The sequence below is a fragment of the Anas acuta genome, chromosome 23 (assembly GCF_963932015.1).
Source record: "Anas acuta chromosome 23, bAnaAcu1.1, whole genome shotgun sequence".
Taxonomy (NCBI): domain Eukaryota; kingdom Metazoa; phylum Chordata; class Aves; order Anseriformes; family Anatidae; genus Anas; species Anas acuta.
Window position 1 is genome coordinate 3,792,023 of NC_089001.1, and position 21,014 is coordinate 3,813,036.

The following is a 21,014-nucleotide window of genomic DNA, read 5'->3' on the forward strand; positions in this document are numbered from 1 at the left end:
ATTTTCTGCCTAAAAAATACATCTCTTCACGTGGTTCTTACAGGGAAAGCCCTCCCTGCATCCTCCTCGTGGGTGACGCACCACAGCAGCATCCCTACCCCACCTTCTCCCTTCATCCCTCTCCCTCAGCAGGAAGGTGTTGCTGGTTAGGGGTGATTGAGACCCCACGTTTTCTGGGACAGATGCTCAGAAATGACAGAAATATCTGGTGGTGACTCTGAAGAGCACAAAGCCCCGCGCTGGGGTCAGCCGAGGAGGGGGAGCTCGGAGAGAGCTCTTTAATTAGGGGGTGGTTGGTAAATGTGGGATCTGAACTAGGTTTTGGTATCACACCTTCAAAGAAAGCTGGGTGGGAGGAGGTATTTCAGGGCAGGGTTTGGGAATCGGCCATCCATAGCATCACAGCATCACCTGGCTGCTGGCGGCCGGCCGATCCCCCAGGGCTGCTTCCAAGGGTTGTGTGAAAGGGGACAAGGAAAACCGGCTTCATTCCTCCTCTACAGAGCTTACACAGGTGAAATTTCACAGGGGAATGCGTACCCACTGGAAAAACACAGGGGGACCAAGGGAGGCTGCAATTCATCCCCCTGCATGGATTCTGGCCGTAGCTAAATATATTCAGCAGGCAAAGGGCAGCTCCGACTTCTGCTCAGTGTTGCTCTCCTCAGTGCCTCTGTGCACTCCCTTTTCACCCTCCGATCTCACCCCTGACCCATGTCTGATCACGATGATGTGACACAAGAGCAGCTGAGTGCCAGACAGATGGCTCTGGAGGATGAGAGGGAGGCAATTTTTTGGATGCAGATGAAGGGCTCCCTAACAGCCCTTTGAATCTGGGGAATTGCTCAGACAGCAGGGCACGGAGGTGACAGTTTGCACGTCTTTGGTTCAGTGTTAGGAAAAGAAACTCCACCAGCCTGGGATATGCCCGGAGGAGGAAAGCACAGGCTGCAGAGGGGTTTTACTTCATTGTAAAACCTCTTCTCAGCTCAGAAAGCAGCGTGAGCCACTTGGGTGCCACCACAAATTCACCTGGTGGCATCCACAGAAGTGTCTGTGCATTTCCCTGCCCACCAAAAACAAAGACAAGCATAACCCGTCCCCCAACATGCTTCTATTCAAGTAAATCCTCCAATGCTTTTGAAATAAACAGCACCAGAAAATAAGCAATGACCCCAAAATGTGGATTTTTGCTGCTCACCATCTGCAGAGGTCTCAGCAGCTGTGGCGTGGCACCCATTGAGCAGTCCTTGGCCAAGGGCTGAGAACCCCATGCCCTCAGCAGGATTTGGGTAGGAAGGGGCTCAAGGAGGACTCTAGCCCAAGCAGAAAAAGGGAGCTCAAAGCAGGGCCCCCAAGACTTGGTCCTGTTCGGCCTTGAATATTTGCGAGGCTGCACAGATGCCGGCAGCGATGGCAGCAGGTGATTCAAGGACTTAGGCACCAGTGGAAGAGGAGGATGCTGAGCCTCAGGAACATGTGGCAGAGCAAGAGAGGAGCTTTTTCAGGACAGCCTTGTGCTCCCTGGTGCTGTCACCATCTCTAGCTGCCGCCCACCGGGGCTCCTTGCACACATCCTGGCTCCTGTTTGAGCCGAGGTGTCTGCAGCTCCCGGTAATAACACGGGACGTTAGGCTGCTGATGACTTTGCATAACAAGAGGATTGCAATTAACACGGTGATCCCTTCTTGTCTCCGAGCACGCTGGCATGGGTCATGAAGCCGGCGTAAGGAAATGATCCAAAGGGAGTTATTTCTCTGGCTGTAAAGGGGCTGCCGAAACTCAACCTCCAGCGTGAGGCAGCTGCTGCAGGTGGCAGTGATTGCTGCCCTCCACCAGCGTGGCACCAAGGGGACACATTCACCCTGTGCATACCCGTGGCAGCTGCCAGCAACCCCATACCCAGGTCCCCCAGCCTGCAGCACGCCCCAAAGCCTGCCAGCACTGCCCTGCCCTGGAAAGGCCAGGAAATCCCCCTTTTGCAGAAATTCCTGGCCTCTGTCTGAGCAAACCAACGTGTGCCCCAGGCACTGCGTGCCCAGAGCCCAGAGCCCCACGTACCCAGGCTTGTGGTAATTAATGGAGATGCACCCGAAAGTCTGCAGGCAAGTCCCCAGGGCTCCCAAACCCCCCTGCGGGGTTCAGGCTTTGCCCACAAAGCCTCCTTTTTGACCAAGTCCCCACCACGGTGCTGTTCTCCTAAGCGATGCCCAGACAGGAGTTTTCAGCCCATTCCTCACTGCCTGAGACCGTCCTTTTCCCTTTTCCCTCTAAGTATTATTGACAGTTCCACGCAAGCTTCCCCCAGAATGAAGTTTCACCCTCTGCTGCGTCTTCCTGGGTTCCTTAAACACTTGTAAGACCCAGGGAAAGCATTACCCACGTGCAAACTCTTCTTTCCTGAAGAGGAGCAGTGGTTTACCACAACATAAATCTCCCTAATGGGAACAGAGTCTGGATGCCCAAATTACCCATCCCTCCTGCTTGTACTTCAGCAGCAGCATGCATGGTCAGTGCCTCTTTTTATGTCTCTCGTTGTAAAGCCAGATGAATGCAGGGTTTTAAAGACTTATTACATGCTGTTGCACAGCAATATCTTTCCATTCCTTTAGCCTGTGTTTTTTTCCCCCAAGCTGTGTGTTTCATAGCCAACTTCCAATACAGTTTGTACCTTGCTTTGCATAACTCTAAATCATTTCATTAATGAAAAAAAACCAAGCCATTATAAAACAAATATACAAAATACGCACAGCTAATCTTTCCCTTATATTGCGAGGATTAAATAAACAGAAATGTCGGCAGAAAGTATTCTAGACACGTTGGGCTGCTATAAAACTTACGAGGTAAACTGTTAATTTACATATTCCCCAAATGCAATAGGGTGACACTTTTGAAATTAAAAAACTGACAATACAAATGGCATTTAAAGTTCATTTAATATTATTTGTTAAAATTCCGCTGACAAATCTGTCATATGTATAGCAGATCCTATCACTAGAAGAAGAGGAAAAAAAAAAAGCAATTGAAATCAAAACCCACCCCAGCACTGAAGGGTCTATTAAGACAGTAGATGAGAATTTGCATTATCAAATAATCCTAACAGGAGATTTTATAAGTGGAAATGTAAACTGTAGAGGGTTTTAAATGATAATTTATGCCGATAACTAGTTTTAGAAACAGACTTGACTATGTTTCTCCTAGAGACAATGAGAAAATGTTTCCCTGGGGGACTGGGGAACCCAAATAGCAGCAGTGTGTTTCTCAGTAACAAATCTCAGCCACCTGGGATGAGGCAGAAGAGCTGCGGTGGTGGCAGCACTTGCCCCTAAAATGATACCCTCAACCTTTGGTGCTGCAGCAATAGCAAACTCTTTTGCTCTCTGATTTAATGCCTGGCGTGGGATTTCATACACTGTAAGAAAACTCATCCTGCGAGGACTGCTGTTGGCTCTCCCAAAAATTCCCCATTGGTCTCTGGATCCTAAAAAACAGATGATGGTAAAGAAAAGGATTCCTGCTGGCCAGAAAGATGCAGAGGAAGTCTCTTTGCATCCTGATTTAAATGACAGGTAGTTCAGGCATCATCTAAAAGAAACTAGATATTTGGATTTCTTTTTGTTTATTTATTTTCCCCTTACATAAATATGGAAGGAAAGCATCGCAGGTGAAATGGTGCATGGAAATTAATCTGGTTCACAGTCCTCATAAATATTTACAGGCTGGCAAATATGTAACCCCGTTTCTTTTTCCCTCTGCCCTCCTCTCCTCCAAGTCGATCTCAGCAGGGGAGGTTAAATAGCTGGGGAGGTCGTGGTTAAGGAGACCATGGCACAACTGTGCAGAGGGGAAGGGATTCATCCAGGCTTGGTGCCTCAGCACCCTGCCCTGTGCATCCCACCCAGCTCCTGGACCTGCACGAAGAGCAGGGACCCCACACACAGTGCCTGGTGTCCTTTCCAGCTCAAAGCATCACCTTTCCTCCAGTCCCTTGCTGCAGGAAAGAGAAATACCACCAGGCTTTTTCCTTTTCTTTTTTTTTTCTCTTCCTTTTAATTCAGGAGAGCATCTATCTGCTCTCTCCCTTTTCAATAATTTCACCAGATAAACAACTGAGAGAGAATTAATAGACACTTCCATTTGCACTATAATAAAGTGTGTATTTGGGGGAGGAACAGTGGAGGCAAACTTCTTCTAAAGATTAAAGCAACAGGCCTTGTCTCTGATGAATTCAGGTCAGTCTTTGGAAGGTGACGATACGTGCCTCGAGCTAGACGAGAGCTTTGTGCCCATGGAGTGAGGGGAGTAAAAGGGCTGTGTGGCAGCAAACACACAAGTGACCCTATAGGATTTTTCTGGGACTCTGAGCTCCCATAGCATCAGTAATGTAACTACTGGAAGAGCAGAGGGATGCAGCCATTAGGCCACGTAATCCCCCAGAGCATGGCCATGGCCTTAACAAGTGAGAATTTTGGGGTAGGGTTTCCAGGTGCACTCAGGTGATGGATAACCGGAGTGGGACCGAGGGGAGATGGGCATGGGGAAGGGTCCGTGCTCGTCCGTGAGCAGCAAAGGAGGGAAAAGGAGGAGGATGTTCTCCCCTGGGAGGAAAGGGTCTGCAAGAAGGAGCAAAAATTGTCCACCAGCAGTAACATCAGTGCTGTTCAAAGCCAAAAAAAAAGTGAGCAGGAGAGGCAGAGAGAGACCTACAGATGCACTGCGTCGGGAGGGATGGCTTCTCCAGTAATTAGCACCGGTGTCCTGCTGGTTTCGTTTCATGCAGCCGTGTTCCTCCACGCAACAGTGCAAATGGTGTAGGTTTCAAAGCAATCGTGCCATTTTCTGCTAGCTGATCTTTTAATGCCTAGATTTATGAAAGATGGCACCCTGTATTTTGGTGTTTACATGGATCGTTGCTGAATTGGAACTTATCCTGTTTTCATGAAAGGATTCCTCCTTTTTTGGCAGAGAAAATGAGTTTGTTTTCAGATCTAGCCTATGTGAAAGATCACGTGGCCATGAAGAAAATCTTGAATGGGTTCCAAATGGTGAAAATCTCGAAGGCAGATTTGTACCAAAACCTCTAACATTTGCAGCTTCAGATATTTGCAGCAGGGAAAACCCTCAGCTTGGCGAAATTTCACAGAAAAGACATATTTCACTGGCATGAGCTATCCCAAAAGACAAAATTGTGAATCATATACAAAGGAGGAAAAGAAGAAAAAAAAAAAAAAAAAAGGAAGAACCAAAATGTGCAGAAATGCATCAGGTGAGGGTGAGGATGTGTTCCTGGGAGGTGATGCAGGATGGGAAGAGGGGGAGGCAGGTGAGGAAGGTGGCTGAGCTGGACTTGGCACCAGCTTGTGTCCAAGGTCCCCTGAGCCATCTGATCTTGGAGATAACATCTCTCCGAAATCAGACCATCAGACCACTCACCTTCCTCGGTGGAGACTGATTCACCATCCCAGCAGCTGTCCTCTGCCCCCGCTGCATGACACAACCTTGTTTCCATGCCTTCATGCCCCAATATTTCCTTTAATTACTCCGGGGCGATCCATTCCCTCTCTGTGCTGCAGCCGTCGGGCCCCTTCAGAAGTGCTGAGCCTGGGCAGTAATTGCTCTGTCGCGGGCTGACACCTCCAGAGAGGCAGCTCGGGTCTCAGCAACAGCAAATCCAGAGGCAAAGCTGGAAAGCTATTAATGTTTAACACGCGGGGAAGCTGCTGTCTGTCAGATGCTCCCATCACCCTGAGCCTGGCAGGCAGAACGTGTTAGCACATCTGAAACTGCTGGAGGATTTTATCAGCCTGACATCCCCGTCTCCCCTTCGGCTGGGTACCTAGTACAGACACAACGAGGGGGGCTCTGTGGGATGGACGCGGCCAGGACCACCTGTAGCTTCAGGACATGAGCCCCCTGCACCCTCAGGTGAGGATGGAGTTGCGTGGAAAGGTGGAGATGCAGAGGGGTCTCCTGGGGCTGCGGTGGGAGGCACAACACGGGATGGATGCTCCTTGCTGCTCCCAGTGATGCTGCTCCTGGCACAAACGGCCTGGGACTGGTCCTGGAGGGGCAGCAGGGATGTAATTTTGGTCTGAGATAGAGCCAGTGGCAGAGGATGGTCTCCTGACCCGAATACACTGAATTTGCTGTGTTAGTGTGGGAGCTCAGGGCTGGTTCCTCTGTCTCAGGAGGTCTGGCGTGGGACACAACACAGAGCCTGGTCCTGTCGAGGAGAGCCCAGCCTGGAAAAAAATAGAAAGAAATTAAAATTAAATGGACTGCAAGGCTCTCCTGCATTATCCTTCTGTTTGAGCACTTAGCCTCAGCCACCACGCTTTCAGTCTTCTTTTTTTTTTATTTCTGATCCTGTTAAATTTCCCATTGAGGAATCATTTTTCTGACCCCTGAAGACCTCAGTTAAGCCTGCTGACAACAAGTTGGCTTTTCCGCGTTCCTTTTTGCAGCTCCTCAGATATAATCTGTCGACCCCCAACAATCTCCAGACTGCAGGTTGAAAATCACTGACCTGCAGCGTTTTGGTGCCTGCCACCTCAGCGCCAGGCTGAAAACTGTTTTCCCAACACCAGGGGACTGAAAAATGTGCTGCAGAGCCAGATTTCTGTATGGCATCACCCAGCCCCACAGGAAAGTGGTTCAGACCGAAGCCAGGAGTGGGGAGGCTGAGCACTGGGCTGGATGGTGCTGGTGGCCCATGGTGACAGTCCCAGCGGCCCCATTTAGCCGTGGAGACACTGGCTGACCCTGTGGATGAGGAAGATGATGGAGCTGTACCTTGGAGCAGTGCTTTATGAGCTCTGCTGGAAGATGCTGGGCTGGTGCAAAGCAATATTGCTTTGATAGCACCCCGTCTCGGTGGAAAACCTTCTGCTCTTCCACGTAGGAGGAAATATTTCTCTAGTAGCCCACAAAACAACGCGTTACTTCACTCCCCAACTTCTGACATGTGGAAGCTTTTGCTGCTTTGTCTCTGTTTTTTTTCCCTTTGCTCTGAGGGGTCCCTGCCCTTTTTGCAGCTCCTCATCCTCCCCTTGCCTGTGCTGTGTTTGAGCCTCCTCTCCTTCAATCTGAAAATCTCCCTGCGCTCACCTTGCCTCCTGCCAGGAAAATCTGACCCTTTGGAGTCGAAGGCAGCTTTCATCCAGCCTCTACCAGCATCCCCTATACCCCCCGAATAACAACTGCAGCTGGGCAAGTGCATGCTCCAGCGGCTCTCAGCACCTCTCCTCCTCCTCCACCTCTCCAGTTCCTTGGCCCTAAGGCAGCTGGAGCACAGCCTGGCCGTGGAAATACAAAACTGAGTGCACGGGGTTGGGCCCCAGCTCTGTGCCTTCCCATCTCTGCAGCAAGCAAGGGGAAATCTTATTTAGTTGTACCTGGTGCAGTAGGAAACTTGTATTTTTAAGCTGTTCTGGTGAATGTTTTCAGGCATGGCTAGCTCAAGAGAGAAATCAGGAGATTAAGGTAAAGGTTAAGACATCACTATGGAGACAGAGGCATTGAATGCTCCGTTATCAGCCAAGGAATCCCTAAAAGTGCTGCAGAAATGGGATTGCATTCTGCACAAGCCCTAGAGCATCTGCAACACGGCTTGATCCATGCCCCAAACCACGACCGAAGCTGCGTGACGCTGCCTCTGGTGCAGCATTTCAGGACAAGGTGGGCCAGCTACCTGGGAGACGTGAATATAGCAGAGCCATCCCTCCTCCACAAGTCCTCAGCGTTCAAATTTATGGCAAAAGGGGGGGCAAAAGAGCAGGGGTTGGGTTGGGGCCGTGCAGCAGACAGAAATCCCCCCCGGTCCTCCCCTCCTCCCCTGGCACCGTGAGCGCAGATGCCCGGCCAGAAGGAGCCATTGATCGGCGTGACGGATGGGGACTGGAAGGAGGGAAGTGTGCCAGATCAATATGCAATCCACAGTACATGAATCACTCCAGCTTTTCCAATTTATTCAGCTCCAAATCAAATGAACCAACAAAAGATAAATATATAGCCATGGGGAGGCTGGGGGTGGGGGGGTGAGGAAGGCAGGTGGGGAGGCAGGCTCTCATACGGGGTAATTAACTAGCTTTTATCATCCTAACAAAGCATTAAGCCAGTAAATCTATGAAAATGGGAATGCTCCAGAGAGTCGTTACTGGCGTAAAGCAGAGGCTCTGGAATTTGCTCCTCATCTGGAGGAGGAAGGAGAGGGTTGGGGAGGGGAAGGCAGAGCACGGGGCATGGCACAGCCCCAGAACCAGGGGTCCCTGCTTCATCCTTCCCCTGCACACCCAGCCCATACCAGCTAGAGAACATCAACACCAGCTTGGTCTGGTTCAGTAGAGGAACCTGAGAAAGCTGATATTCTGGTGACGAGCCAGAAAAATTGTTTATTTCCCCGCTGGGTCAACTCGAAACTTCTTTATGTTCGAGGCAGAGTATTTAGGTTGGCTCTGGGGATTACCCTGTGGCTGGTCCACCCTTTTGCTTTGCTGTTTTCTTTGGGGTGAAGGCTATCATTAGATGACAAAATGTGTTTTTCAGATGAGAGTTGGTGAAGTTTGGTCAGACTCAAGTGAATGCCATTCCTGCCCTTTACAAAAGCAAGAATTTAATGTTTGTATATGCAGACAAGCCACACGGTCTCATTAGCCCTCAGACCTTCATTTTAGGCATTCATTTGCTATTTCCACAAAAAAAAAAAAAAAGAACACATCTGCTGGGAGATCACATTCCCCTGCAGGCTCTTTCCCAGCTTGTCCTTCTCTGAGCCCTCTTGGCTTGGCCAGGGCTGGGCTCAGCCTCCTTCCCCCTCATGCTGCAGAGCAGGCGGGGGGCTCACGGGGGCACAAACCCACTCTCAAGCCCCATGGGTCCCAGCCAGACCACAGCGGGACTTTCCCAGAGCAGGACAACACGTCCCAAAACTCCTAGCAGCTGGATTCGATGCCTCCATGCACCAGTTTCTCCCTGTGCTTATTTCCCTTTGGAGCACCCCCTCCTTTTTGCCCTGTGCCCCCAAAGTGCTGCAGCACCTGGACTTGCCTTACACTGCCCTCCCAGCTCCTGTGCTGTGGGGTTTCTCGGCAAAGAGATCTCTGGATTTGCAAAAATGAACCCTGCTCCACTGCTCCAGCCTCCTGATTAGCTCCTTATCCAGCAGGATTTGCTCGGCTCATTATCAACTTCATTAACAGGATAGCGGCAGGGAGGGGAAAGCCTTCGAGGAGGGGAGCCAGGAGGCTCAGACAACAAATGTTATTTGTTTTAGGATGGAAATATTTGGATGAAGCCCGTGCTAGTTTCTTTTGGGCTCTGCTAATGTCTTCTGCTCCTGCTCCTCTATTTCTGTTGAGCAACCTGGTCTGGTGGGAGGCGGCAGGTGGGGATTAGATGATCTTTGAGGTCCCTTCCAACCTGAACCATTCTGTGATTTGGTGACTCTGTGATTTTGTTCCACCTTCAGGTCATCCCTCACCCTGTGGCCCTGCTTCGTGTCGAGCTGGCGGTGGTCCCGCACTCCGTGTGCCCATACCCTCACCCTGGGGCTCCTCTTTTTGCTCTTTTTGCTCTTTTTGCTCTTTCCTTGTGCAACCAGCAGCTCTCCGCTGCCCTCCAGGAGTCTCCTGCCTGGCTCCGCACGCCTCTGCTGAGATGTCCTGCTTGGGAGCACCGGGCTGCTGCAGCAGAAATACATGAGGAAGCAATGGAGAGCGGGGAGAGAAGTGAGAGAGCAGGAGAAAAGCCCACAGGTCCTAAAAAATCTTCAGTTTTTGATTCTGAACACTTTATCTCCCCCAGGCCCACACAAGCAGAAAAGTAAGTTTAATTAAAACTGCATTAATTCGCCTCGTATTGAGCCTCGTATTGAATCTCCTGGAGCCACCTGGCTCCGACAAAACCACGTGCGTGGTGTGGGGCTCCTCCTGCTCCCACCAGCAGCCAGCACCACGGTGCTGCAAGGATGGGTTTTGCTCGGGGCAGGGAGGAAGGCAGCACGTGGAGACGATGCCCAGCCTGGCACGGCCACCCCCGGAGCCACCAGGTCGTTTTGGGAGAAAAGCGGGGGAAAAGATTTTTCTTACAGACAGAAATCCATCAGAAATTGAGATAGGAAGCCAAAGTAGTGCCAATTTTCCCCAGATGACCAATTGAGGTGCAGTTTAGATCGGGTCACTCCACACTTTACTGCGATAGCTTTAGATTGCTCCATTTCAATTTCGAGCTTCGGGGTTTTTTCTTTAAAGCACGCAAGTTTAACCTTCGAGGGGAATGGTCCATTTCAGCTGAGACTCTCCCAGCCAGACTTTGTGTCTGCATAACCCGAGACCGGGGTGCCGTGATAATTTTCAAACTGTGTTTTTCCAGCCCAGGAAATTCATCATGAATGCCTCCAGACCCAAATAGCTCTGTTGCGACAAATCAGCGCTTTTCACTGAAGGACCAAAATGCATCTCATCTCAGGGAAAAAAAAAAATAAAAATTGCCACCGCCTCTGCCTGTCAGAGGCAATCTCATGCTCACCATTCTCCTTCCAGGTCTCTCATCCCTTCTTAACCACCCCTCGCTCCTGACCACAGCACCCGCTGCCATGCAAACACGGGCTTTTTGCTGTGTGCCCAGAGATTATTGCAGAGAGCTGGCACAGCAAGAGAAAAAAAAAAAAAAAGGCATTTTTTGTATTAAAGGCTGAGCTTAAAGTTCTGGGGACAGACTCAGGTGCAAGGCCAGCTTCCCCAGCACGAGCTGCTGCTGTTTTCTCTCACCGCCTCGGGATGTCTTCTCACTCACTCTCCTCTTTGCTATTCCTGCTGGTTACGCAGCGCTGCCCCGCGATGTGCTGCGGAGGGGTGAGAGGCTTTGTTGCCATGTCAAGATTTTTAATTTCCCCGTGTGGCGATGGTATCGTGGCCCTGACAGTGTACTAAATGCGCCTTATCTCTCTGCCCATGGAAAAGCAATATCAATTTTGTGGCTTTAAGGGCTGGAGCGAGAACAATGCGCCGTGCATTGTTAAACAAGCCACCAGCCCTGTGCTGTACAAGCAGAACAAGTGTAATCAGTGATAGGGGCCTTCAGCATAATTAGGGCTCACTAGGAAGCACGAAACCTTCCCTGTCGTCCCCGCCTTGCCCTGGGTATCCTGTGCTGCTGCAGCCCTCGGGGAGCCTCTGGGCTCAGGGGGAGGCTCTCCCTCTGCCCCCTGGCACTTTGGGTGCCCACATCCCAGCTGCAGACATGGTTTGTGCCCGGTTCCTCCCCGCAGGATGAGTGTGAGTGAGCCTCTGGCAGCAGCTCTGACATGTCTGGGTGAAATAGGTCCCCTGTCTGTGGTTCCTCTAGCTGGGTCCCCTTCATCTTCCTCATCCAACAGGCTGGGTTCTGGCAGCAGGGTTTGAAAGGGGAGCCTTGGAATGAACAACATCAGGCACAGATCTGTTAAACCTGGTGAGGACCCCAGGGTTTCCATCCTGCACCCCTGCTTCAAGCAGTGAGTGTGCTTAATGGTGCTAGAAGAGTTTAAAGGGATCAAAGGCCAGGCAAAAGCCCTGCACGAGCCAGGTTCCATCTCGAAGCATCCCTCTGCCATCCCAACCACGCAGCCAAGCAGCCCCTCATCTGTATCAGAGGACATCCAGCCAGCTGGGCATGCTGCCACCTCATCCTCTCACGGTTTCAAGCAGGGCAGGGTCTGTGTCCCCTGCCTTGCTGGGTCCTCCACGCCAGCACCCGCGTGCCCCCAGCAGCTGGGATGGGGAGGGAGCCCCCCTGCCCACCTGTGTGTGCAGCTTTTGTTTGAAATGGTGGATCGTAATGCTCTGAAGTCTAATTGCTTCTCTTAGCAGACAGATTCACATAATGACTACAGTGTTTTGAAATGTTGAATAGCAGCTGTGTATCGGTAATATCTCTGGAGCAAGGTCAACTGCTCTGCAGTAAAACTCTATCCTGCCTTTCATATCCCATCAGCACAATCAGCGAGTTGGGCTCCTCTCCGAATACTAAATGCGGCAGCAAACTCCAGAGCGAGCTTCCTTGGAGAGCAACGGGCTGTGCAGGGCGAGCTGGATGCGTGCTGGACGTGGGGCTGCTGGGTCGGGCAGCACGTGCGGTGCTGCAAGCTCTGGAAGGGACAGGCACCAAAATCTGCACTTTTTCACCCATGGAGCAGGCACGGGGAGGGTGCCCGATGCTGGAGGAGAGCCCAGCTCTGCTGCTAGCGCTGTAAAAGAATGGGGAAAATCAGTTTCAACAGGTTTCCACTTCTTCTTCCCCTCCTCCTTCAACAGATATACACGCAACCCATGTCTGTTTTCCCATGGCTAATTAGCAGTGATGATAATAAGCCGGTTTCTTGGAGTTAGCATGCATCAATGTCTCTGTTAACTGGGTTAATTACACGGTGGACGGGCATTTGTTTCCTGCAAAGACAGGATGAGAACGTGCCTTGGTGGTGCTCAGGAACAGAGCAGAGTGACCAGAGCGGGTCCCCAGGGGGCTGCATCCCCAAAATCAGACCCAAGCGCTTCCAGGCACATCTCTCCCACCTCCCCTGCAGCACAGCAACATCACAGTGCATGTGTGCATGGAGAGAGACCCCCAAAAAATTACATAGACAGCCTTCAAAGGGTTAAGAGCAGCATCTCTGTTGGCAGAGAGAGAGGAGAGAGGGACTCACCGGCTCAAGAGCAATTTCAGCCTCCACTCGAGCTTTGTGCCACTCTGTGAAGTCTCAGCGCACCTCAACTAGATCAGAAATTGGTTTACGTTCCCTTCTATGTGTTTATGAGTTTGTAAAAGCTGATTTATTTTATTCCATTGCTACTCCAGGATATTATACCAAAGGCATCTGTTGGGAGAAGAACTGGGACTCATTATGAAGTTACTTAAACAAAGTCGCTGCTATCGGGACTGCTGGGTCCGATGGTATTTTATCTTTATGGCCCTGAAAGGAAAAACCTTGGCAGCAGTGCTAACTTTGGCCCAGCATCTGATGGGGGAGGTGGATGTGGGTCAGGTGCAGTGAGGAGAAAAATTGCTTTTCCCTTCTCAGAGGCCTGGGTTTCACCTGGAGGCTCCCGTTTCTCACCGGGCACCTCACCGGCTCGCATGGGGGCTGCGGCTCCCCTTTTCCTATCACTGCTGGAGACCTGACAGCAGGCTGAATGGGCTCTGGGGTTGTCCCAGTGGTTGTTTTAACCACGGTGTGTGTGCAGGTGATAGATATTGGCCTTGCTGTGCTACCTCGCAGCCTCTCTGGCTGCATGCCAGGCCCTGCGTGCGCTCTGTATGAAGGCAGGGCAGCAGCAGCGGTGCTCAGGGCGCACAGGCTGCTTCTGGCTCCGAGAGGTGCAGGACCACATCCCTTCTGCTCTGACCCACGGGCTCCTGCTGCAAGCAGCATCTTTCATCTTTCATCCTTCCTTCCATCTCGTCCTCCCTGGCCTCGGCCGCTCGGCCCCCTGTCTGCTCCCATCTTCCCAAACCCTTTTCTCATGTCAGCTTTGCCTCGCTGAGTCGAGAGGTTCACAAGCAAAACCCAATTGTAAAACAATTTGAAAGCAATTTTGCAGCTGCCTCATGATAAGAGGCAGAGCCAGGATCAGGGATGCTCGCTTTAGAACCGCAACACACAGAAATAATTATCTCAGCTCATGAAGAGGGAGAAAGAGAAAAAGCACGTGCAGCACATGCCCAGCTGGTCTGGCTGGCTCCTGCCTGGCTTTCTGGGTTGCCATCGGATCATCTTGGCCATTTGTGCTTTCCCCAGGACATCAGGAGAAGGCTTTCTCTCAAGGAACAGCTGCTGAGAACTGCCCCATGCACACGCTCGCTGCACTGATGTGCCCAGTACCCAGATGTGGACCAGTAACTCCTCTGAAACTGGTCCAGCATCACTCGGCTGGCCTGAGTGGTGTCCCTGCACCCTTAGATCAGAAGGAAGTGAACTGGAAAATAAAAGTATTGCGTACATCCATCACCTTGATTGGCTCCTTATTGGTTAATTGCCCCGGTTCCTCTGCATGTTTCTCAGCACATCCTTTGGGGAGGGCTCTGGGCTCAGCCAGCTTCAGCTGATGCTCCAATAACAGAACCGAATCATCAAAACCTTCTGTGGCACATTGAAAGCTCACGTCTTTTCTCTGAAAGTAAAAATAACACTTTTCTCCCCCAAAGCTAAACCCGAACGCAGCCACCTCGAAAACTTTCGGTGCAACTTTTCTGATCCAGATCTGAAAATTGCCTGTCACATCACGCCAACAAATCACGGCGCTGCCCTCCCTCCGCTCGCTCCGTGCCAAGCTCGGCGCTCCTGCCGGAGCTGCAGGAGGAACGGAATGAATAAACAGCATTTGCCTTCAAACCCTGCGCATTTTCCTCCCAAGATGACAGCAGATAATCGCGCAGGCTATTGATTTAATAGCTGATTCCGGAGGAGATTAAAGCCGAAAGGAAGAGGCAACGTCTGAGGAACTTTTAGCTGTGGGTGGGAGGGATTTCCTAGGCAGCCCTACAAGGGCGCACACACAGGGAGAGTGGACAGAGGGATCAGGAATGTGCAAGTGGTGCACAGCCCATGCCAGGGAACAGCTTTCTGCCACAGAAACCCAGCTTGAGCTCTGTGCTTTCCTCCTCCTGAATCTGAATTCCCCTGCCATTCCCACTCGTGCAGCATTTACTTGTGCCTGGTCACTGCCCAGTTCCTTTTAATGACCCCTGAGGCCTTTGCCAAAGGTTCAAGGCCGAGCTCTGCACAAAAAGAAGCAGTGAAGGATGCACTTTAGGATGAAATACAACCTGGACTCAGATAGCAGCATCCCTTAAAAGTAAGTGGGGTGATATCTCAGCACTTGAGGAAGAAATACTGCCCTCCGTGAGCACAAGAAGCGATTGAAACCTTAGAAATAATAAAATTGGGTGGGATAGATGGAATTGCCAAGAGAATCCCAGCAGCCAGGAAGGAACCATGGGTTCTTTGCACAGCTCCCTCAGAAACTTTCCCCTAGTACCTGGCTGGGCACAGGCCACCTTCATTTGTATGCTGCCCGTGGACTTCCCTCAAACACCCTGCACAGCCCTTTATTATCGCTGTTAGACTCAGGGATGAATTCCAGCAGCACCTGTTGGCAATTGTGAGCAGCAAGCCAGACAGAGAAGGGAAAGCACAGGGCTGCCCAGCGAGGGATGGACTGCCCCGAGCTGGCCCCATAACTAGGAACAGCCAGTGCAGAGCCCCAGCCATGGGGCCAGCACCAGACCTGCACATCCCCAGGGGCTGACAACAGCCCCAACAGCACCCTGGGGTGCGGGGAACTGTTCTCTGGCCAGAGGAGAGAGCCATCCAGGCACCCCCCAGATTTCTGCAATAATCTAGCCCTGCTTGTGATAACCCCAGGGATTGTCACAAGTGCTTAGAGCTGGTCCTAAAGCTGGACTTTTCCTTATAAATATTCCGCTTCACCGGTCCATGGCTTGAGAGAGGTCATCCTCAGACAGGGGATGCATTCAGGTCAAAATCCTGATTTAAGGAGCCTGATCCTGAGCTGGTGGATGAAGCCTGAGTGAAAGCTGCTGACGGTGGCACACTAAAGGGGATGCCCTACAGGGTTTGGCTGGGTGGAAGCCTCCTCTGGGTACCCCAAACACCTCTCAGAGGCTCCTTGGGGCAGAGCGGCTCTGCAGCTTTTTAAAAAACCCAAATCCCCAGAAACAAATCCCCCTAAAGAGCCGGAGCAAGCCTGACGCTGCTCTCCAAGTGCCAGTTCGGAGCCCGGAGCTGTAATGCACAAAAGACAAACTGTGCTCCTATTAGCACCACATCAATATCATTTAAAGCCCCATTCTGAGGAGGGCCTGGCAGCCCAGTTAATGCACTTAATTTCCCTCTGCCTCTGAATGGACATAAATAATTGCGCGGCGCTAGCCCTCCCCGCTCCATCCTCTCCAGCCAGACGGATTATCTCTTGTTCTTTCCCCAGATTTGGCTTCGGGACGCAAACACCATTTATGGTCACCGATTGTTCTAAAGGCCAAGTGTATAATGTACCATAAAATGAGATTTTAATACTCGGTGGGAGATTAGAGCGGCTCCGTTCTGTTAAAGCAGCCCGCGTTCCCACACTTCGGCAGCCCCCAGCTCCTCCAGTTTACCACCAGGCTGAGGAGGAAACGAAATGGAGAGGACCCACGTGGACCCTGCGTGGATTTAGCAGCACAGGCAGAGCTTAAAACCATTTATTCCGCCCCACAAGCTCCTTGCATGGGATTGCCCATGGGGGAGAGGTGGCTCAGTGACCTCCAGGGATGGAGGAATGGTTCGGGACACGGCAGCTTCCTCCTGGCCATCCCCACCACCAGGCCTCCACGGGGTTTTGAAGGTCAGGAGAACAGGAATTATTTGGGGAGAGGTCCCGATGGAGGCTCCTGTTGGAAGAGGAGGGGAAGCCCTGCACAGACAGATGGCAGGAACACCTCTGGGACATCGCTCCCACACCGAAGCATCGCTTTCATCCTCCCTGCTACCCAAAACAGAGCCCAGAGAGCAGCCTGCAAGCAAGGGAGCAAAAATTTATCATGAATTAATCACAATAGGGCACCCTTCCTCAGATTTCTACAAAACTCCAGTGTGATAATTTAGTGGGGAGAATATCCTCTAATGAGCTTCGAGGAAACCGCAGTCATCTTAATGGGCTTCTTAATGAAGAATCATTTAGGTTTTTATTAACACTGAGGAAAAACACATGGCGTTTGGTAGCTCTTCGGAGCTGGGTGAACATGAATAATTGCTTCAAATGTTCAAACACAAGCACTCTAATGGGCCCCCGTTTGGTGCTTGAAGGGATATCACAATTTTGGTCTTTGGGAAATGTACCCAGAATGAAGATTTGATTTTGGTTCCCAAGCAGGATTTCCAACACATCAAGCTCTGCAGCAACTGCCATCGGTACCATATTGCTCCCAGCTGTTCTCACGACTGGAGATGAAGATCCAGTGGAAACCAGAAGAGAATCTCAGCCCTGGATCTTGCACTGGGTTTGCTCTAGGTTCAGCCAAAGCTCACTAAGAGCAGCATTTCTGATTTCTCAGTCTGTTCCTACACGGCATCTTCTGTGATATTCCTTTAGAAGTCCTGACACAGTCTTGTCAAATGGAGGGAGGGCTCGTGTTGGCATCAAAGGACCATGCTCTAGCCTCAAAGTCAAGAGAGATTAGGAATTTCCCTGTGATTTTGTCATTCCTGACTCACCTCTCAGCTCGGAGACCCAGGAGAGGAGGAAGGAATCACTTATTGTCGTTTACTACCACAATTTACCTGGTCTAACGGGCAGCCTGGTGGGTGGACATCACAAATCTAACGCCAGTGCTGAGGAGCCAAGTTAACAGAGCCAAGAGTTTGATGCTCCGCAGCCGTGCGGGGTTTGGTCATTGCGTCACGGAGCTGCAGCCTCACTTCGGGTGCCAGCAGCTCGTGGGAAATGTCTGCGCAGTTACGAGAATGGCTTCAAATAGAAATTGTTCCATCCAAGGGCACGGCGGCCAGGCACTTACACAAGCTGCAAGAGGCAAGAGAGGCGCTCAGAAGGGGAGTAAAGAGGCGATGTTTTCTTTCCCTTGGCTCGGATGTGCTGCAGGGGTTTTATCCCAGCTTCCCTCCAGCCCCACTCTTTGCATGAGCACCAGGCACCCTCATGCCCCATGCACTCCACGCAGCATCCCCATCTCCTGCAAGGATTGTTGAGGCTCATACATGGGCTGGGTGGTCCTGGGGAGGTCTTTGTCCTTCCCTGTGCATCACAGAAGAAGTCAGGGGACACCACTCCTAACACATAGCACCTGGTGAATAAATCACCCCCTTCCTCACCATCTCCATCTGTTTCCACAGCCCATCTGCTGGTATCTGTAGCTGCAAGAGGCAGGGATCCTCTCTGCTGAGTGTGTCACCGCTGAGCCCTGGGTGGGAAGCTCCAGCTCCCTTTGCCATGCCATCAGCACTGGGTCAATAGTTGCATGCAGAGATGCTGCCCCAGGGGGCTCTGATCTCTCCCTGGCCTGAGTGAGAGGCTTTGCCTAATTATAACCTTCATAAGGGACATCTGAATTTGTTCCCAAGAGACCAGTGTTTGGGAAAGGCAGAAATAACCATGAAATTACTGTCTTAATCTATCGGCTGCTTACTGTGCAATCAGAAGGCCGGCAGTTACCATACAATTATGGAGTTAATTAAATGGGTATCTCTGCCCTTAAACATAAAACACTACCAGGAGGCACCTGCTGGCTCTTGGATTTCAGAGAGATCAGTGAGACAAAAGACAGGAAAATGGGAACAAGCTATTCTGGATTAAAGGGGAGAAAGGAAAGGGTGCTCATCATTTTCTTTTCTGTTGTAACAGTTCAGTAGGTGCCAGGAGTTGAACTCTTGTTTAATTTCCCAGATCTGTGCTTTAGTGAAGTGGAAGCTGCAAAGGAAGCTTTTTGCCAAATTCAATAGAATTAGTCAATAATATTTCATTAATAGAGGGGCAGTATCACCAGCTTTTAAGTGTGGACACAGTAATCACAATTTATTCTCAAGCTAGATTTATTCTCCCTGTACAGCTAGCACTGAAATAAATGGTAATATTACCATTACAATTAATCTCTAGCCTTGAAATTTTAGTAATGACTGAGGAAAGAAAAGGAAGCTATCTTTGAGGAGGAATGTTCTGGGGAAGTATTATATGCAGGTGGATTTATTCCACTTTCAATTAAAAGACGAACACTTTTGTTACTCTATCAGCTTTGATTTGCCAGCAGCTTTCTCTAGTTTTATTGCAAGCTGAAATTGGGTTTCTGTTTCTAACAGAGTGAACACCAGATTAAAAGTAGATTTACCCAAATACTCGATGAGCGCCTTGGGCTTCAGCTGAATGGCTCCTGATTTACACCAATTTGAGGACAGCATCCCTGCAGTTTGTTTGGATTCTCCCTCGGGACAGCCCGACACAACCAGCTCCCATCTCCCTGTGATGTGGTCCAGTGGGTTTATGTACAAACCATCCCGGAGCCTGGAGCTGAATTTCTCCTTATGAGTGATGAGTTAAGGACTCCGATCTGGGGTCCTCTTTCTCCTCTCCCAGCAGAGTTCCCCGGGCCTCTCCATAAATTACCTGTGATTCTTGTTAGTGCTTTCAGAAGTTATACCCACAGGACAAGCAAATTGCCTGCAATTTCTCTCTCTTCTGCAACTTTTCTTCCTCTCACTTGTGCTGGGGAATCTACAAGCTGGCACTCTCCAGCACCCATACCCCATCTCCTAACGTACTGTAAAACAATTTGCAAGTCTAAAACCTGCAGGTTCCTGTCAAAGAGGAGCTGTGGCTCCTGCAGGGCTGATTTCCACACCCCTTTTGTCTGCTTCAAGAGCCCTCCTCAATTTCCCTGGCTTCCCCTCAACAAATTAGCAATTACCACTTAGCAAAGGTAAATTCAGGAGATTTTCCAGCCACAGGAGATGCATCTCCTGCACTACAGCTGGGGATGAGCTACACACTGCAATCAACCCGGCATCTGCTACATGGAGAGGTCCAACAGGCTGAGATTAGCAGAGATTAGAGAAAACCAAAAATCAAACCTAATCTCCTGGAAAAAAAATAAAATAATAAAAATAAATGAAAAACATAATTAGTTGGCCAAGGCACTGGGTAAGGATTGAATCATGCTCTCTGCTAGGAAGAGGACCTGGAGCCTAGAGAGTGATAGGGACAGATGCTAGATGAGGCCACTAGATGTTATGCAAACTTCCAGCCCCTCTCTACCACTAATTAATCTGGAATCCCACTCCTGTGCTGAGATTTACCATAGAATTTCCTCTCTGACTGCTCCTGCTCGTGTTTCCAAGAGACCCATTGGGGTGTGATAGCTTGATTCATTTTTGGCTCACTTCCCCGTCATGCCTAAGTGATGGACAATGTGTCTGGAAGCCAGTATAGAATAATAACATTAACTCTGTGTCTAGCAAACAGACTAAACTTAAGAGAATGCTGCCAAAGAAACCCTGAGGAAGAGACAGTGATGAAAATATAAATGATTAGAAAGAGATAAGAGACAAAGAGCCTAAACCTGTCCAGGGAGAGAGGAAATGAAAGTGGGAAAGTGGTATTCAGTGGGTTTAAATCAACTCACTGATTATCACAGATTGACACCGGCTGAAGATCTGCCTCCCTGGATGCTGCTGGGGGAGCTCAGCCCTCATGCTCTGCAGGCTGAAACCTTCAAGCTTTCACCAGCATCAGGACTGCAGAGCCTGGCTTTGTTCTGCTGTGCTCTTACATCAGTGTAGGGGGTTGTGATGCAGCCCTTTGTACGCCTCCTTCAGATGCAGGCAGAAGAGGAAGGAACAGAAAGAGTCAGGTGAGTTTTGGGACAGTGCCCCTTTACACCCAGGACCCAAATCCTTCCCTCCTTCTGAAAGGGGCACACAGGGTACGACCACCTAATTGCAAAACCCGAGGGCTCAGTTTGCTTCACCCTGACGTTCAGCATCCTTGAGCAAATCTCAGCCCCAGAATGCTCCAACCTCCATCTTCGCTCCTGGGCTCACCACCCCTTACCTCCAGGACCCCCAGTGCCCCCTCTTTCTTTCCCCACGATGCTCAGCACATCACAGAGAACAAACACAGAGCTGTGAGCATCCGTGTGCTTGTGCAATTAGAGCTTCTGCTTCGAAGCACGTTCCTTAGGCCTGGACAGGTTCCCCCATCCTAGAAGGAGGAATTTATGGAAAGGGAGAAAGGTGTTTTAAATTATTCAATATAAATGTAAATAGGAGAAAGGGTTCTTTTGAATAAATTGTGTTATTTATGCTTAGCCCTGGAAAAAAATGGACAGCAGGTTAAGATCTGCTTGCAAGGCAAAGGCATTTGTTTTCCTGCTGGTTGATGCAAATAACGTAAATATGCTTTACATTTTAGAAGGAAGCTTATGAAATATTAAAGCCAAATTCCCAGGTCCCTTCTCCTGCAGAAACGGAGTGC

General features: G+C 50.3%; 1 protein-coding gene and 1 long non-coding RNA gene across 2 annotated transcripts in view; one reads left to right on the forward strand and one right to left on the reverse strand.

Moving 5' to 3' along the window:
* Positions 1–21,014, forward strand: part of THY1 (Thy-1 cell surface antigen) — a 70,214-nt gene that overhangs the window by 8,685 nt on the left and 40,515 nt on the right. The gene's annotated exons all lie outside the window — the stretch shown is intronic.
* LOC137843790 (uncharacterized) lies at positions 15,480–19,981 on the reverse strand. The gene is made up of 3 exons (XR_011089684.1): positions 18,874–19,981; positions 17,315–17,555; positions 15,480–17,193 (listed from the first exon to the last, which is right to left on the reverse strand). It is a non-coding gene; the product is annotated as an uncharacterized lncRNA (long non-coding RNA).